The sequence below is a fragment of the Plecotus auritus genome, assembly GCF_963455305.1.
Source record: "Plecotus auritus genome assembly, chromosome: 4".
Classification (NCBI taxonomy): Eukaryota; Metazoa; Chordata; class Mammalia; order Chiroptera; family Vespertilionidae; genus Plecotus; species Plecotus auritus.
Genome location: NC_137775.1, coordinates 149,604,354 through 149,620,731, shown reverse-complemented (window position 1 = coordinate 149,620,731; position 16,378 = coordinate 149,604,354). Strand labels below are relative to the sequence as shown.

The following is a 16,378-nucleotide window of genomic DNA, read 5'->3' as shown; positions in this document are numbered from 1 at the left end:
GAAAGCTTTTTAAGTCCACACAGTAAGAAGATTTCAAACAAACAACAACAAAAACACTAACATATGCTTAACCAGAGGTCAAAGGGGAGAAAACAAGTGCAAATACAAAGGTAGAAAGGAGAGAAAACATGTGTTGAAGTCAAATCTCATTCATTCACTCATTTCCTTGGCACTGACCACGTGCCAGGCGCTGAGCTATAACGCGGATACAAGATAGACACTGTCATTGCAGAGGGTTCCCCCAGAGCGGGGAGACACTCCCCAGATTCTGGGCTGGCCACCCTGAGAGGTGGAGAACAGGCTCCCTGCAGGAGGCAAGTTGCTGCCTGAAGGATCTGAGGCCAGGGAACAGCCCTCCTGGTCTGTGGGACGCTGCAATCCTGTTACCATTAGGCCTTTATGGCCCCCGCTGTTCCCATGTGTCTGGAGCCACATGGAGTGGAGGGGTTGACAAGGAGTTCCACTGGATGGAACTTCTCCATCAGAGTGGCCGCCCATCACCACCGCCCAACACACCCAAGTCACACGCGTTTAAACATGGGAGCCATCACAACTTGAGCGAAAAGTCGTGGCTTCCAGTTTTAGGATGAGCTGCTGAATTCTACCTGAAGATGGCACAGCTGACATCATCCTGGCCCCAGGGGCACCAAAGGGACAGGTGTAGCAGCAACTGAAGTTTCTCGAAGCCGGAGGCACAGTCTGAGGGATCTTTGGGGAAAAGATAGACTGACTCTTCCCAATACTGTCGTGAGGCAAGCATCATCAGTGGCCTTCGCACATCACAAAGCCCTGTCCCTGGCACAGGCGTGCCCTGCCACCCCTCCAGGAAGGGAGGGCGGGTCCTGCTGCATGAGGCAGAGGAAGCACCCAGGCCTCACTTACACCTCGGGGGCCACCTGGTTCAGCAGAGCGCTCCTCACCCCTGGCACAGCAGGGCCAGGGCCCCCAAATCTGTATTTTTAAAAAAGGTCCTGAGGGGATTCTCATGCTCTGCACCAGCTTTGTGAGTCACTGGCAGTATGGACCAAACACTTCTGTCTCTGGAATCAGAAAGATCTGGGCTCAAATCCCAGCTTTGTCACTCATTAGCTCTGTGACTTGGGCAAATAACTTAACCCCATGAGCCCCAGTTTCCTTATCTACCCAAATGGTAACAATAATGCCTATATCACAGGGTTACGCGTGGGAAGGTGCCCCGAGAGCACACTGAGGGCCCCATCTCAGTGCACGTCACCTGGGACCCTTGGTTCTGGGCTAGGCCCCTGCCCCTGAACCCTCCTCGAGAACACTCCTTGCTCGGCCTTTTATACTGGCATTTAGCCCAGGGTCTCGCTCCTATAGACACTCACTATGTTCACTATTGAAGAAATGAGTGTCGTGAGGATTGATGACACATGGACGGTGGCTACCACGGTGCCAACTCACATAAGCTCCCCTGATACATGAAAATGTACATTAAAACAAAACACAAGCAGTAGCTGTCCGAAGTGGGCGGTTCTCGGCCTTCTCCCTCCCCTGCATGTAAGCCAGTCCATTTACAAGAATCCTCCTGGAGCACACTGTCTAAGGAACAGTCTGAGCAAGGAGAGGCCACCGCGTATCGGCCTCCAGGTTCCAGAGTGCAGGACCATTATCTCCCGCAATGGAAGGAGCCAAACCTCAACTCACGGCTAAGCTCACAGCGTCACCCAGAACTGCTCACCCACAGGCTGCCGTGGTCCCAGAGCAGCCACTAATAACGGAACCATTGCTGTTCTCCTTGGAGTGGCAGTTGGCAGTGGCAAACAGGAAGTTGTCTTGAAATAGGGTGTGGTTGTGCCCTGTCAATACATGCCAACAGAGACACACTTCCCCTCTCCCCCAGCCCCCCTCTAGCCTCCTTCTGTTGCACTCTGCCCTCTTCTTCAGGAGCAAAAGGTCTGAATTATTTGGGTGAAAACAAAGCTTTTTACATGACTTAAGAGCAACTATCACCACCATGCAAACAAAAAATCTAGGGCAGAAAGGAGTCTAAAATATAGCAAGGGTCTATATTGCTATATTTTCCTACCAGTCCCTCACTGTGGCATTGGGTTAGTAACTGGCTGCATGTGTGCGTGAGCGTGTGTGAGCTTTCCCCTTAACTTCTCCGTGAGCACGCAGGAAACTAAACCCGAGCTAGAAGCCAGGCCAGGTACACTGCCAATCACCCTGCTGAGCCAACCAGTCCGTCAGCGGGCCGGCCACCATGGTTTACTCAGGGCCCACTGTGTGCACACACTGGACTCAGCACCATCCAAGAATAGGACAGAAGGAAAAACACAGGTCCCTAGTTTCAAGCAATTTTAAAGTTTGAGTAAAAGAGACCCGCAACATTTCCTAACACAAACCACATATACAAATGACAAAGATGAATAATTGCCAAAGAGATAAATGCCTATCGTTGGAGCTGCACGTAAAGGCAGAGAAGTGGGGGTGACACGTTGGTGAGGTTCACTACCGCTGGCTTCCCGGTGCTAGGACAGGTGTGCTGTAAAAATTTCCACTCCATTCCTGCCCAGGCCCCGAGGCATGTGCCTCCAGAAGGGCTGTCCAAAATAGACTGGTCCCCAACCCAGCCTCCTACTCCTGACCTCTTTCTGAGGCAGCAAATCTCCCCACTCCACGCCTCACCAGCCCACAGCCCGGAGCACCGGCTCTGCTAAAGCTCAGGCTCGCAAACTGGGTCCTAGCTGACAGCACGCACCGCCTGCCAGGCTCTCTATCCTGTGACCTGGGCCCAGCCCCACACGTCCTCTGTGGCCAACGTGCCCTGTGCTCACACTTACACATCCCGGGGAGGCAGCCTTGCTGTTAGGATAAGGAGGCTGAGCCTGTGACACGCTGGGCAATGCGACTTGTGGGAGACGTTTCCTGGCTTCTGGCGGAGGGCCCTGGCCAGTCAGAACGCACCACTTCCCCTTTAAGAGAGCACGCCCAGATGCGATTAGGGAAAGGCAGAAAGAAAAGCCCGGAACAGTCAGGGTTGTATCCTGAATTTGGCAGACGAACTTGGGGTTTCCTGAACTGCACACACAAGGTGTGGTCAGAGGCAGCGGGCTCCTCTGAGGCTGATGGTTGATCTGAACAGCCCCTGCTGGGGAAGGGCCGGGCCTTCCTACAGCCCCACAGTGTGATGGCCACGTGCGAGCTGCTGGGCCCAGCTCCTGGAGCTGCAGTCGCCCCACCTGGTGCCCTGCAGCCTGCAGAGCCTCAGGGCTTTCCTCTCCCCTTCCCTCGGGGGGCCTGCTGATCCTGATGAGCAGAGTCCCCAGCAATGCCTAGCACTCTGCTTCGGAGAGAGTACAGATATCATTATAAAGATGGAAAAATACTTTTGTGGGACATTTAAGCTATTAATTCATGCAGGGAGTTTTCATTTTTGTGGGACATTTGAACTATTAATTTATGCAGGAAATTTTCATTCATTCTGGATATTTCAAAAGTTTATGCCCTGATCCTGGCAAAGGACAGTAGATTGCAAGGGAGTGGGGGGGTGGGGGTGGGGGATGGGGTGTTTCAAAACAACAGTAGTTCACAAAAGGTCACATGTTGTACAATTCCATTGACATGAAATATCCAGAATAGGTGAATCCATGGAGACAGAAAGCAGATTAGTGATTACCAGGGGCTGGGGAAGAAGGGTGTGGGGAGTAACTGCTTACTTGGTATAGGGTCTCTTCTGGGGGTGATGAAAATGTTTTTGAACTATGTAGAGGTGGTGTTTGCACAACATTATGAATGGACTCAGTGCCACTGAACTGCATGCTTTAAAATGATTAATTTTGTTATGTAAATTTCAACTCATTAAAAAACAAAACACCCTATGGTAGAGTGTGTTTTGGGCAATTTTATCTTTTACTAGGATCTCACCTGTGTTTCATCCAGTATTTCTTTGTAAAATCTGGCTATTACCTGATAAATCTTTAGTTGACCCTGGCTAAGGAGTATATGCCTTTTATTTTTGTTTTGTTTTGTTAATCCTCACCTGAGGATATTTTTTTTCATTGATTTTGTTTTCAGAGAGAGTGGAAAGGAGTGTGTGTGGGGGGAGAGCATCGATGTGAGAGAGACAAATGGATTGGTTGCCTCCCGCATGCACCTTGACTGGTATCAGGGTTCAAAACTACAACCCAGATACGTGCCCTTGACCAGGAATCGAACCTGTGACCCTTCGGTGTGTGGGCCATTTCTCTAACCACTGAGGACCCCGGCCAGGGCTGAGGATATGCCTTTTAATAAGGAAAAATAAAAACAAACCGTTAAGAGATAAAAGTTTCCAAGACCCACAAGTATGGCTTTTAGGGAGCGTTTCTTACTTTGGGGAGAGGTAGCATCATTTTGAACCATGCCACACAAGCTAGGCAGTGCCTAAGTCTCGTGGTGAGGCGGGCTCAGGTTGGAACCATCCTGTCAGCAGCTGAACATGGTAACCAAAGCCAGAGGGAGGGAGTCTCTCATGGGAGAATTATCCAGTAGACCATGACATTGAGCCTCTAGGTTCTTGGCTTACTCTTCCCCTCTTGTAGAGTGTTCTTTTTTTCCCCCAGAATGAAGAATTCATCAGTTTTTGATTGATTTTGAGGGGGCTGTGCTGATTGGCATAGCAGAACTGGTTTGTACAATTCCATTTCTTTGGGATGGAGTCAGTGAGAACGAGGGGGGAGTGACCTGACCACCCACCTGACCCAGCCCCACTGGAAGGAGCATCCAGCCCTCCTTTCTCGGTCCTTTGCAGCTTTACCTAGGGGTAAGGCTGTGAGCCTTGTTGTCCAGACCCTAGGCCAGCAGGTCAAGAGCTCATGGGCACACTTCCTCACCTCAGAGTTAAGAGGAGGCCTGCTGGCTGTTGCAATACTTAGAAAAAACACAGGTGAAAAGGCAGGCCCCGTGGCCCAGGAGCCTGAGTCTTTCCAGAGAAATGTAAATAGTTTTCCTAGAATCTGTCTTCCGAGTTCCAGGATGACCGGGAGGACAGAGATTTGCACAGTTGCCGTGGGCCAGCTCTCTCAGAGGCCATGGGTCCTTCTGGAGCACTCTGCCCTGCCTCTTTCACCCTGTCCTCTCTCTTCATCGCAGGTGCCAAGGTAGTAAGTGGCCTAAGTTCTCAGCAAACAGGTGGCTTAAGCTAAAAAACGCAATATTTACACTGCTCTAGCATCTGAAGAGCAGGAAGTTTAGAACCTTAATCCTAAATACAGAAACAGGCAGGCTGAACCCCATTTAAAAAAATGGGCAAAGGACTTCAACAGGTATTTCCCCAAAGAAGACATGCATACAGCCAACAAGCATATGAAAAGATGATCAATATTTTTAGTTACTAGGGAGATGCAAATCAAAATCACAATCAGATACCTACCACTTAATACCTACAAGGATGGCTATATATCAAAACAAAACAAAATGAAACAAAATGAAATGGAAATTGGAACCCTTGGGCACCATCAGGGTTCCTCAAAATATTAAACATAGGATTACCAGATGATCCAACAATTCTACTATGAGATATATATCCCAAAGAACAGAAAACAGGTACTCAAACAAATCCTTGTATATGAAGGTTCATAAAAGCACCATTTGCAATAGTTAAAAGATGGAAACAACCCAAATGCCCATCAATGGATGAATGAATAAACAAATTGTGGTATATACACACACTGGAATATTATTCAGCCATAAAAAGAAATGTAGTGCTAATATATGCTATAACTGGAAGAATCTAGAAAACACTAGGCAAATGAAAGAAGCCAGAAAAAGGTCATGTATTATATTAATTATCCATATGATTATTGTCCAGAATAGGTAAATCCATTGAGACTGAAAGCAGATTGGTGGCTGCCAGGGACTGGGGGAAGACAGAAGGGGAAATAACTGCTTAATGGGTATGAAGTTTTATGTAAAGTGATGAAACATTCGGAACTAGATAGAAGCCCTGCAGAATACAAGGGCCAGGGCAATCCACAGACAGAACCATCAGTTTCAGGGTAACTGAAAATTACCTTCAAGGCCCTTCCTGGAATCACTTAAAGGAGGTAATTTTTAAGTTAAGGTAATGAAGGTGGCCATCAGGACAGGGCAGGCAGGGACTCCAACACTGCAGTTCTTTTTTTTATTTTTTTATTTAATTGACTTGAGAGAGAGAGACAGGAAGACAGAAACATTGATGAGAATGCTCAACCTGGACATGTGCTCTGACCCGGCATTGAACCCGCCACCTTTTGGTGCACAGGTCAGTGCTCCACAACTGAGCCACACTGGCCAGGGCAGCATAACAGTTCTTACACATGGCCAATTCAGGTTCATGGAAAAGTGTTATCTGCCAAAAATGCGCACGTGCGCGCGCACACACACACATACACACACGCGCGCACACATGTGCACGGCAGGCCGCACTATTTACAAATGGGACACTGAGGCACAGCTCCCCTCTGGCAGCCCTCTCATGCCTGATATAGCGGTCATTTTCACCAAAGGAATTGCCATTCCAATGACGGAATTACTTCCATCGAAGGGACCCAGGTCTTAGACCCTAAAATGGTACAGAGTAACAGATTCCCAAGGCAAGACACCCCACAGGTAATCATTCTCTGCTAACCCCTGCCGGCCCCCTTCCGGGGGGCTGTGGTCACCGCCTCAGCACTGGGGACAAGTGGCCGCCCAGCCTGGCTTCTCCACTGCAGGTCCGACTGGATGGAGCTTTCCGAGTGCACACCAGGTGACAGTTCTTCCTTACCCGGAGCTGCTCTATAATGCCTGCACATTAGTCCCGTTTCTGCCCTATGGTGTCACCTTGAACCCGTCCAGTGCCCCTTCCATAGGGCACCTTGCCAAGTATTTGTTCCTTGAAATCTTTCTCCAGGCTAAATATCCCCAGATGTTTTTTAAAACCATTCCTCACAAAATGTCATTTTCACTATTCCTCCTGATCTCTGGGTCCTCTTTAGCTCCTACTGTCCTTCCTAAGCCGTGGAACTCAGAAGGGAGAACATTACAGATGGGGGCTGTGCAGCTCCTAGAATAATTTTGGATATTATTCTCCAAAATTCTCCTATAAATGCAGCTGAAGAACCAGCCTAAACATTTTATTTCTGGTAGCTGCATCACTCCTGTCTTATTTCATATACATTGCTACCAAGCCGCGTATCCCCAGGTATCCTTTAAAAATGTCATCTTGTTGGAGTGAGTCCACAGTTCCAGCCTGTTGAGATCTTTTTGGACCCCCGACCCATTAATGTAACCATTCTCCCTCCCAAATCTACCACCTGAAAAGCTGAGAAGCCTGCCATTAATGCCATTCTCCTTCCAAATCCTTAATTATAATGTGGAAGAGGACAGGGTCAAGTGTGCAACTTGACACACCCCCCAGCGTGACAGTGACTTGTGAACTGCACACTTGAGGTGTAACTCTACCAAGCCACCTGCCATTCCGGTGTATCACTTGACCCACATTTCTCCATCTTCCCTGGTAAGGATCTCATGGACAACGGACAAATGAGGCTAACAATAGCTGACCTCTGACAGTGGATGAAAAGATGAAGGGTGAAGCTCTTAGAGCAGGGCCCTGCACACAGTGAGCAACCAGATGTTGCCTTTATAACTGACAACAAGTAAAATAGGAAAAATATCTCTTTTTCCAATTCCCAGACAAACTACCCTTCTTATTGGCATCTAAATATAGCCATCAGGCAGCTGAAATCAATAGAAGGAGCACTGGCATCCAAGAGCTGGAGTCTGAATCCTGAAAATCCTTCCAGAATTTCCATGCTCTGAGGTTAGCAATACCTGCCCTTCCAGGGCTATAGGGAGAAGCCAATGAGATCAGGCATGTAACAGAAGTTTAAAAGTTGAGTCAGGCTAAGCAAACATAAAAAAAGAGTATTATGATTATTACTGCTATAAATCTCTCAAAGATACCCTTTCCATTGGTAGAAACCTGCCTGTTAAGCCAAGGAAGAACCTACAGATGCACACAGGCTGCCAGAAGGCAGTCTTTCAGCACAGAACAGCCGGACTGCTGCAACGGAACACACCTCGGATCTCCTCTTCCAGCAGCTATCACCTTCTCTCTCATCTCAGACCAAAACCCAGGCCGGCTTGTAAAGGGTAATGGAGTCTCTGCTAGCCTGTAGGAGGAACACCTTGTCGCTCCATCGTCACCTTATTGAGACCAGGACCTGAGTAATCTGCAGCAGAGATCTGGCAGGTAATGAAGGGCTGGGAGGGTTGCTTTTAGCTCCCACATGGCTTGACCTGAACTATCCTGAATGGCAGTTTCTAAGAATACCAGGCTTTCGGTTTGGACATTCTCAGGGCAGGTCCCAGAAACCCTGTTCTTATCTCAGCTGAGGATGTTTGCTTCAGGAAAGAAATGTCTTCACTGAGACAAGATTGGGGGTGGGGGTTTACAAAGAGGCCAGCCTGCAGGTCCCTAGCATCTCAGGGTCAAGATGTCCCATAGAGGGGGAGAGAACTGGCATGGCCTACCATATCCTCCTGGGAAAAGAGCAGCAGTTAAAATGTGAGGCAATAACTGGCTAAATTCTCCTCGCCTAGTCCATGTAAGGCTGGTTTCCCAACTTCCAGGAGCAATGAATGCTGAGGGCAGATTTTAAATATATATCTACATATAACTATTGGCAAGACACTGAGAGGATCATGCCAATGAATCTACTAACAGATCAGGGAGTTTGCTCAGAAAGCCACTGGGAGGAAGAGGCCCAGAGGGAAGGTACCAATTTCTGTCAGGTGACTTTTGGAGCTCATGGTCTGCAAGCTACTCTCTCACTCACCCTACTCCTACACTAGTCTCCCTCAAGAAAGGTGGCTGCTGAAGTCACCTAAAAATCATCACAGGACACATGAAAGCTAACTCAGACTTTCATAGCCACTGGTGACTTCTTGTGACATTTGAACATATTCTTGTCTTTCTCCTACTGCATTTCCCTGACGATGCACCCACACAGAGACGGTGCCTGGTTCTACACACTCACATGTGCAGGAACGAGTCACAGACGAATCTCTATACCATGGCGGTTATTGCAATGTTTTGATGCTGGTCCTGCGGAGCTGAAGCAGGACCAGGCTTAGCTGATTGGTGCCATGGGCTGCATTCTGAACCCCCACCCCAAATCCATATGTTGAAGTCCCAATCCTCAGGACCTCAGAATGTAACTGTATTTGAAATAAGGTTTTTAAAGAGATGATTAAGTCAAAATGAGGCCAGTTAGGGTGGGGCCCTAACCCAATATGACTAGTGATCTTATAAGAAGAGTATGAGACACGAGGGGTATGTGCACATAGAGGGATAACCATATGGAGAGGCAGCAAGAAGACGGCCATCTGCAAGCCAAGGAGAGAGGCCTCAGGGGAAACCAACCCTGCTGGTACCTTGATCTTGGACTTCCAGACTCCAGAATTGTAAGAAAATTAATTTCAGTTGTTTAAGCCTCTTAGTCTGTGGTATTTGAAAGCCCAGGCAAATTAATATAATTGGTTTACCTAGAAACTGTTCAGGTTCACTGGATAAGGGAGAAAAAGTGTAGTATGGAGGGCAGAGGATGAGGGACTCCTAACCTCTGACATATCAGAGATTGAATGCATCTTCCCCCTTGGTTTGGGGTGTGCCATGTCAATGGCAAATTGTAGCAAGGTCAAGGTGGGGGGCAGTCTCCTGATTCTTGACATCTGGCAAATCCTGTCCACCCTGGAGGCCTGAGGCTGAGGTAGTCTACAGGTATCCAGCAGTTGGTCTGAAACAACTTGAGGTAAGGCTCAGCCTGGGAGAAACCAACTTTTATCAGCTTATTTTCTTTTTTGGCCTCCTACTTTTGTGGGTTGTGATGAATCTATTTGTCATTGTTATCCTTCCAGGAAAAGATAAGATCATGGGGGTGAGTGGGCTAATTGGCAGTGAGGTAGCCACCAGCACATTCACAGGTTTGACAAACTGAATCAGACCCTCTGGCCCAACGCTGCTTTTCACCAGGAATCAACCCAAATTCCAGATTCTACCTGGATGCATTGGTCCTCCCTCAGACTCTCAGACTTTGATAGACCCTGGGATCCCAGAGAGTATGGGGCAGACAGAACCACTTTCCTGGGGGCCATGAGAGGAGAGGAACCCACAAAGGCTCACTGCTGCTAAGGGGTCCAGACACACGAGTAGGCGGGACTCAGAGATCAATCTAACAATAGATATGTCATTAAGCTCTCTCCTGGCTGGGGGTGGTGGTGCTTGTGGGGGGGCCTGGGGTAGGAGGGAAATCAAAGCGAGAAAGGAGGGTGTTTGAAAGGTATTGTCAGGCTGATGTGTGGAGGGCTGGGAGGAGTGACATGCTCTACTAGACAGAACTGACAGGCTGGCAAATGGCATCGCCTTTCCTTTCCCAAGGATAGCAGGGTGGGCGGGTTTGGCCAATTCAAATGCAAAAGCCCCAGGGCAGGATGACTGGGAAACCTTTCAGTATTCACAGCCATCCCTCTCCAACTCCCCACATAAAGGCCTAAAGGGTCCCTTCACATCTCTTCATTCACTTTGAGGTTATTTACACAGTGGGATGAGAGCCCCCATGATCACTGCTAGCCAAGATACACACAAACCAACACAAACCTCAAACCTGAGGCCTTCAAAAAGGGGTGGGGGTGTGTGTGTCTCAAATTCTATCCCAACCTGATCCTCTGGAGGAGGAAAGGGGAAGTGGATCAGTTCCACGTGGGAGATTTGAATCAAATTAGAACAAAGACTATGAGATATCTGTAGTGCAGCCAGTTCACCCAGTTGGGATAGGGCAATGAGCAGCTAAGATCTGATGGATAATGTGGTCCTGAGCTCAAGCTCCCCAGCTCCACTATGCAAGCTTAGCCAAGCCAAGCCACATCTCCAGCCTTTCCTCCTGGTACCAAAGGGCTAGCCTTGTCCTTCCCCAGCTCAGTGAGGCTAGCATGAGAAAGCACCGTGCATGCTCTCGAAAGCAAGGCAGCCTGATCATTATTCTGTGTAAGCAAGGTTAGAGGAGACTGGAAAAACAGCCCCCCCCCCCCCCCGGCCCCGTCCCAGTAAAATCCCCCAAGCCCCACTGCTTTCATAGATGAGAGAAACATGGAGAAAAAGAAATCTGCTCTTGGCAGCACTCAGCAGTTATAACTCCGCCAAGCCTCGGCCTAATGGTCACATTTACTACCTTGGAAATTTCCGTTTCAACTCTCCATTTTCATTTGTGTGTGCCAGTCGGTGATGCTGGGGGTGAGGGGGGGTTTGAACCTGTCTGTGAGGGACCGAAGACCTGGACCAGAGCAAACTCCCCACTTAGAAGGCCTTTCAAGCCGCCCAGAGTACGCATGCTTAGCGTTTTCTACCCCCATTTCGATTTGTTTGGTTTAAAACATTTCGCCCCAGGCACAATGAAGTGTCTCATTTACGGCGTTCTCCTGGACCATTAGACTGGGACTCCACACTCATTACGCTGATGAACGTGCCACTTACCCATGCAAATTCCAAGAGCTGCCGACACAGAGATGGGAGGTGCTCAAGGTAGCTGTCAAGGGCTGATTTAATTACACAGTCATTCAGTGGGCAAAGCGGAGCAATTTTTAGCCAACTGTTCTAGTAAATATTATGGGAAACCCTTTCACAGAGCGCTAATTCTGGCTTAGTGATTTCAAACGTGCCCCGCTTTAGTTCTCATTCAAACACTCACCGGGCACCCAGAGATCCTAGGCCAGGCCAGAACATCAAACAGAATGCATCAGCCGGAACAGTATACCATTTTGCAGTTGATTATTTTTTTAAAATGTTATAAACACCTGAGTATCACTGCCATTTAGGTGAGGACAAACTTGAGCACCCACTAACTTCCTGCGGCTCTCAAGCCTTCCTGTGCCCCTCCCCCAGGCTGAGTCCCGCCAACGCGCTGCGGGGCGGGCTGGGGACGCCCGCGGACACCGCTCCTGCGGGTTGGCCAAAACAACCATCGCAACCCCACTTGCACGTTTGAAACTACACCCAATCACTGCATCCACCCCCAGGGGAAATGGCATCATCACTTTCATTTTACTCCGTTTGCGACCGACCAAAGGAAAACAACACGTCCTAAGACAACTAACTCTCAGGGTATCTGACACGGGCGGCAGGAGCCCACGCTCGGGCGTGTCATCAAATGACCTCGCGGAGAAATTAATTTTCAGGAGTTCAACGAACTCTGCTGCACATGCACGGCCGTTTGTCTGACCGCAGGCACGAATTTCACTTTCCACAGTTAGAGCAGAACACTCACGCATCCCCGTTTTTTGTTTTCCTTCCGAAAAAGTCTATAAATAACCCAGGATCAGCAAAATTATGCAAAACATCCTGTTAGAAGAAGAAATGTAAACTAAAACCACTTACAGAGACTCAGGCTGCCAACTTAATCTGATTCTACGACGACTGTAAACATGTTGTACTTTTGGAACCTGAAGCGATCCACATGAGCACGGATGCCGTCACAAAAAAAAAAAAAAAAAAAAAAAGGGGGGGGGGGAAACAAGAAAGAAAAACCTCACAACGTAACAACAGAAGCCCAGCCCCGACTCGGAGCGCCGCGATTCGGGATTCTGCACGTCCAGGGCCGCGGCTGACCAGCTGCAGTCGGCACCAGCTATCCCCGCTTGCACACGCCAACTGTTTTGACTACAGGCACTTGTTAAACACAGAGTTTCAGGTCCTACCAGTTGGACACCAGAAGTTCATAGAACTGACCCCGTGCCAAGAACAACAAGCACAGAAAGCGAAACGGCTGCCTCGTGCGCCGTGTTTTTGTTAACTGTTTATGCAAGCCCCAAAGCAATTGGGTAACCATCAAGCATCAAACAGCCCTTAAATAACAAAAGCAAAAGATTACCACCTTGGAAGAAATGCAGATGTTGGCAGATTAAAGGACACAGGTCAACCTAGGTTATTGGTGGGGTGGGTGGTTTTCCGAGAGAATGGGGGAGGGGGAGGGGCAGGTGTCACATGACAAACTGCGGTTATTAGAAGGAACTGACTGGGTGCTTCCTTGAAGCATCTTTTTACTTAGAGATTGACTTCAGAGATTTTGCCAACGCCAAGGCCTTGGTACGCATCTGGAGTGACTGCATTGGAATTTGCTCGTTGGTAAATCCCACAGGAGGAACAAGGGGTTGTGCTGCATGGAGTTTTCAAGACGTAGCAAGGGGTCCGGGCCGGGTAGTTCAGGTGGTTAGACCGTCCTCCCCGAACGCCAAGGTTGCAGGCTTACCCCGGGCCAGGGCACAAACAAGAATCAACCAATGAATGCATAAATAAGTGGAACAATAAATTGATGTGCCTCTGTCTCTCTCCCTCCCACCCCCTCTTCCTCTCTCTAAAATAAAGTAAAAACAACAACAGCACACCGGAAAGCGACTTCCAAGTTCCCTGCTCCGTGAGCCACGTAGGAAGCTAAGGGAGGGACAGCTGTTTCTGACCTGGTCCTGAGAAAGGCTTCCCTTTCCCCTTTGAGTTTAAGGTTGTTAGGATCAACCTCTGACCCTCCTCAGGACAGGAGTCTGTGCTCTCTTCAGGTGACAGTGAATAAAATATTTTCATCTGGCAAAATAAAAGAAAAAAAGGAATGTTTAAACCCTGTATTTAACAAGGTTTTCCACTACTTTCTCAGAATGCCTCAATTAACCAGATAAAAATTTAGAGTTACCTGAGGAGAACTGGGCTGTGGATGCCGAAGCGAGAAATTTTAAACTGTTGAGTGGACTCAAACCTCCCCCAATACCCCAATCCATCCATCATTCTAGCTCTGATTTGAGGAATAAAATGTTGTTCCTTCCCCATTCCAGAGGCCTAGGGGAAAGTAATAAGTAGAAACAGGTTGTTTGTAAAAGCCACTGAAACCTTGGGCCAGACTCTTATTTATGCTGGAAAGTATCTGTAGGCCCTCTGGTTCTGGGGGGCCACCAGTGCTATGGTGATGGATATGAACCCACACAGTGACTGCCCCTTTCCTCCCAAAGGAACTTACATTTTATTACAAACTACATATAGAAACGGTTTCCCTGGGATCTTAAATGATGCTGCCTGGAGTGAGACGCAGCAGTTGCCTGACAGATCCAGAGAGAAGTGCAAAGGCAACTCAGAGCATCAAGACGAAGGAACAGGTAAAGAGGAATGAAGGAGCCGGTAAAGAGGAATGTTGAGGTGGGGGAGAGGGAAAGTGGGGAGGGATGTCCTGGAGAGAAAGTTCTGGTCTGGCAAAGTGAGTCTTAAACCAGCCCTGGCCTCAGGGCTGGCAACGGACTCCTTAAAGCCCCGGAACATTTGTGAGGCCCGCTGCTCACTTAGAACTCCATGGTTTCCCCGTCTCCTTCACACACATTCTATCATTTGATCCTCCGAAGCATTCCGAGAGATGGGAAGGCTGGTATTATTATCCCCCTTTAAAAAGAGGAAAACAGAGGGTTAGAGAAGCCTCGGTCTTAGCCCCATGAATGACGACTTGACTTGTGCTGGTGCGGAGTTTTATTATTCACAAAGTACTTTAAAAGCTTTATGGGTCCCATTTTTATGGACAGGTAAATTGAGATTTTGGAGAGGACACAAATCATGTCCAAGGCCACAGTGCAAATCACAAACAGCCCGCGCTCTCCCATCTCCTCACCCAGGCCTTCTCGCTGGCTTCTACTGTGTTTCCAGAACACACAATGATAGAACTAGAAAGGCCAGTAAAGTTGTTTTATTATAAAAACACATCTTCTCCCTTGGTTTCCTCAAAACGCCCTGTTTTTATGGTTTTTCTGCAGCAGTTCACGGACTGCAAACTCCTCGTGCCAAAGGGTTCCTCTCCACACCAGCAGCTTCGGACATCTGCACACCAGAGTTCTGATTCAATGGAAAGGAACCTTCTCTGCCCAGTCTGCACCCGCGCCTTTCACTTGATTAGTTCACCCACGTGCTGACCCCTGGCTCCTCACCTAATCTTGGCCTAAGAAGCCGGAACAGAATGGCCCTGCAGGCCTGCTAAGCGGTACATGATGTAGCTTGCATCTCCAGGTGTGTTGCCTCGCACATGGTTTGGTGGGTCTCTTCTTCAGTGTGGTGTTTCAAAGTTCTGCTTTTGCTGAGTTCTTTGGCAACAGAGGCTACTGAAAACATGGCACCAAAAGGAAGGGTCCCGCTGTCACGTGCCTTGTCTGTGCCAAGCGGGCACACTCACAGCTCGATAGGGGGTGCCATTACTGTTATGTGATGCACAAGGGCAGGCTCATGGCAGGTTGGGGGCATTTCTGCTGAGGGAGCATGACAGTGAGTTACTGCAGGTGCTGAGGTGCTTGTAGGGGTGAATGCAGACATGTCAGGGTGTCCAAGCGCTCAGGGCCATGAAAGAGATGCTGAGTGTGGAACGAAAGATGGAAGACGGTCAGGAGGAGATGATTAGAAAGTTCTAGAATGTTCTGCCACTGCCTCATGAATCTATCTTCTTCCTTCTCCCTGAAAACACGACACAACAAAACACAGAACCAAAGGCCAGAGAAATAGGGTGTCAAAGTGGCCTTTGTGTTGAATGTCACTAAAGCAGCCCAGGTCATAAAGACTAATGAAATTTGTGTCTCCTGTTCACTGGAGAAGCTCTGTGGGTAGATGAGCTGCACAGGTGGTGCCTCTCGCTGGTTTGTTTGAGGTTGTTTTGGTAACCACACGACATTTACATCCATGCTACCTGAAAAGAATATAGGGGACTGGGTACACCAGATTGGTCTCGACAGGAAAACTCATTTGCTCACAAGATACAATATGAGTAGATTACAGTATTTCCATGTACCTTGTGACTCCTCTGAGCATAGAGACCCCCCTTTTTTTTAAACCAAAAAGTAGGACATATGGTTTGACAAGTGCTGGCATATTCAAAGAAGACAGGCAGGTAGGCCATTTAAAATCAGAACATCTGAAAAGCCGTGAGGCATGGCCACCAAACTTGTAACATCAAGTTAGTAAAAGTGGGCTGATGGAACATGGAACATTAGCAGAAATGTGCTGTAGTTAGTACTGGTGTGCTTACGAAACCACAGACCAGACAAATCCCACTTTGCTAATGAATACGGTGGTTTGGGGAAGGCTGGTGAGCACAGTACACCCAGCTCTTGAGGACAACAGCATCGATGGAGACAAAGTTGGGGCCATGTGCCCACTCTGGGCATTTAGATACTCCCCCGCCCCCGGGCCTCTGTGAAGGGAGCTGCATACACATACAGAGAAGGAAGCTGGTCAGGGACCAGTGAGGTCTTTAAATCATGGCCTGGTTATGTGGAAAGCTGGTGAAAAAAAGGATGGATCCAGAAAAGGATGGATCCAGAAAAGGATGGAGGCCTGAGCTGT

At 48.5% G+C, this 16,378-nt stretch overlaps 1 protein-coding gene across 5 annotated transcripts in view; it reads right to left on the bottom strand.

Moving 5' to 3' along the window:
• Positions 1 to 16,378, bottom strand: part of ATXN7L1 (ataxin 7 like 1) — a 243,254-nt gene that overhangs the window by 60,938 nt on the left and 165,938 nt on the right. The window contains exon 1 of one of the 5 annotated variants that reach the window (XM_080665903.1): positions 12,401 to 12,484. The exons of 3 other annotated variants lie outside the window; for them this stretch is intronic. The gene's annotated coding sequence lies outside the window, so the exon portion shown is untranslated. Of the gene's footprint in view, positions 1 to 11,714; positions 11,848 to 12,400; positions 12,485 to 16,378 lie in introns of those variants that run through there. One more of the 5 variants, XM_080665904.1, reaches the window with a different exon arrangement.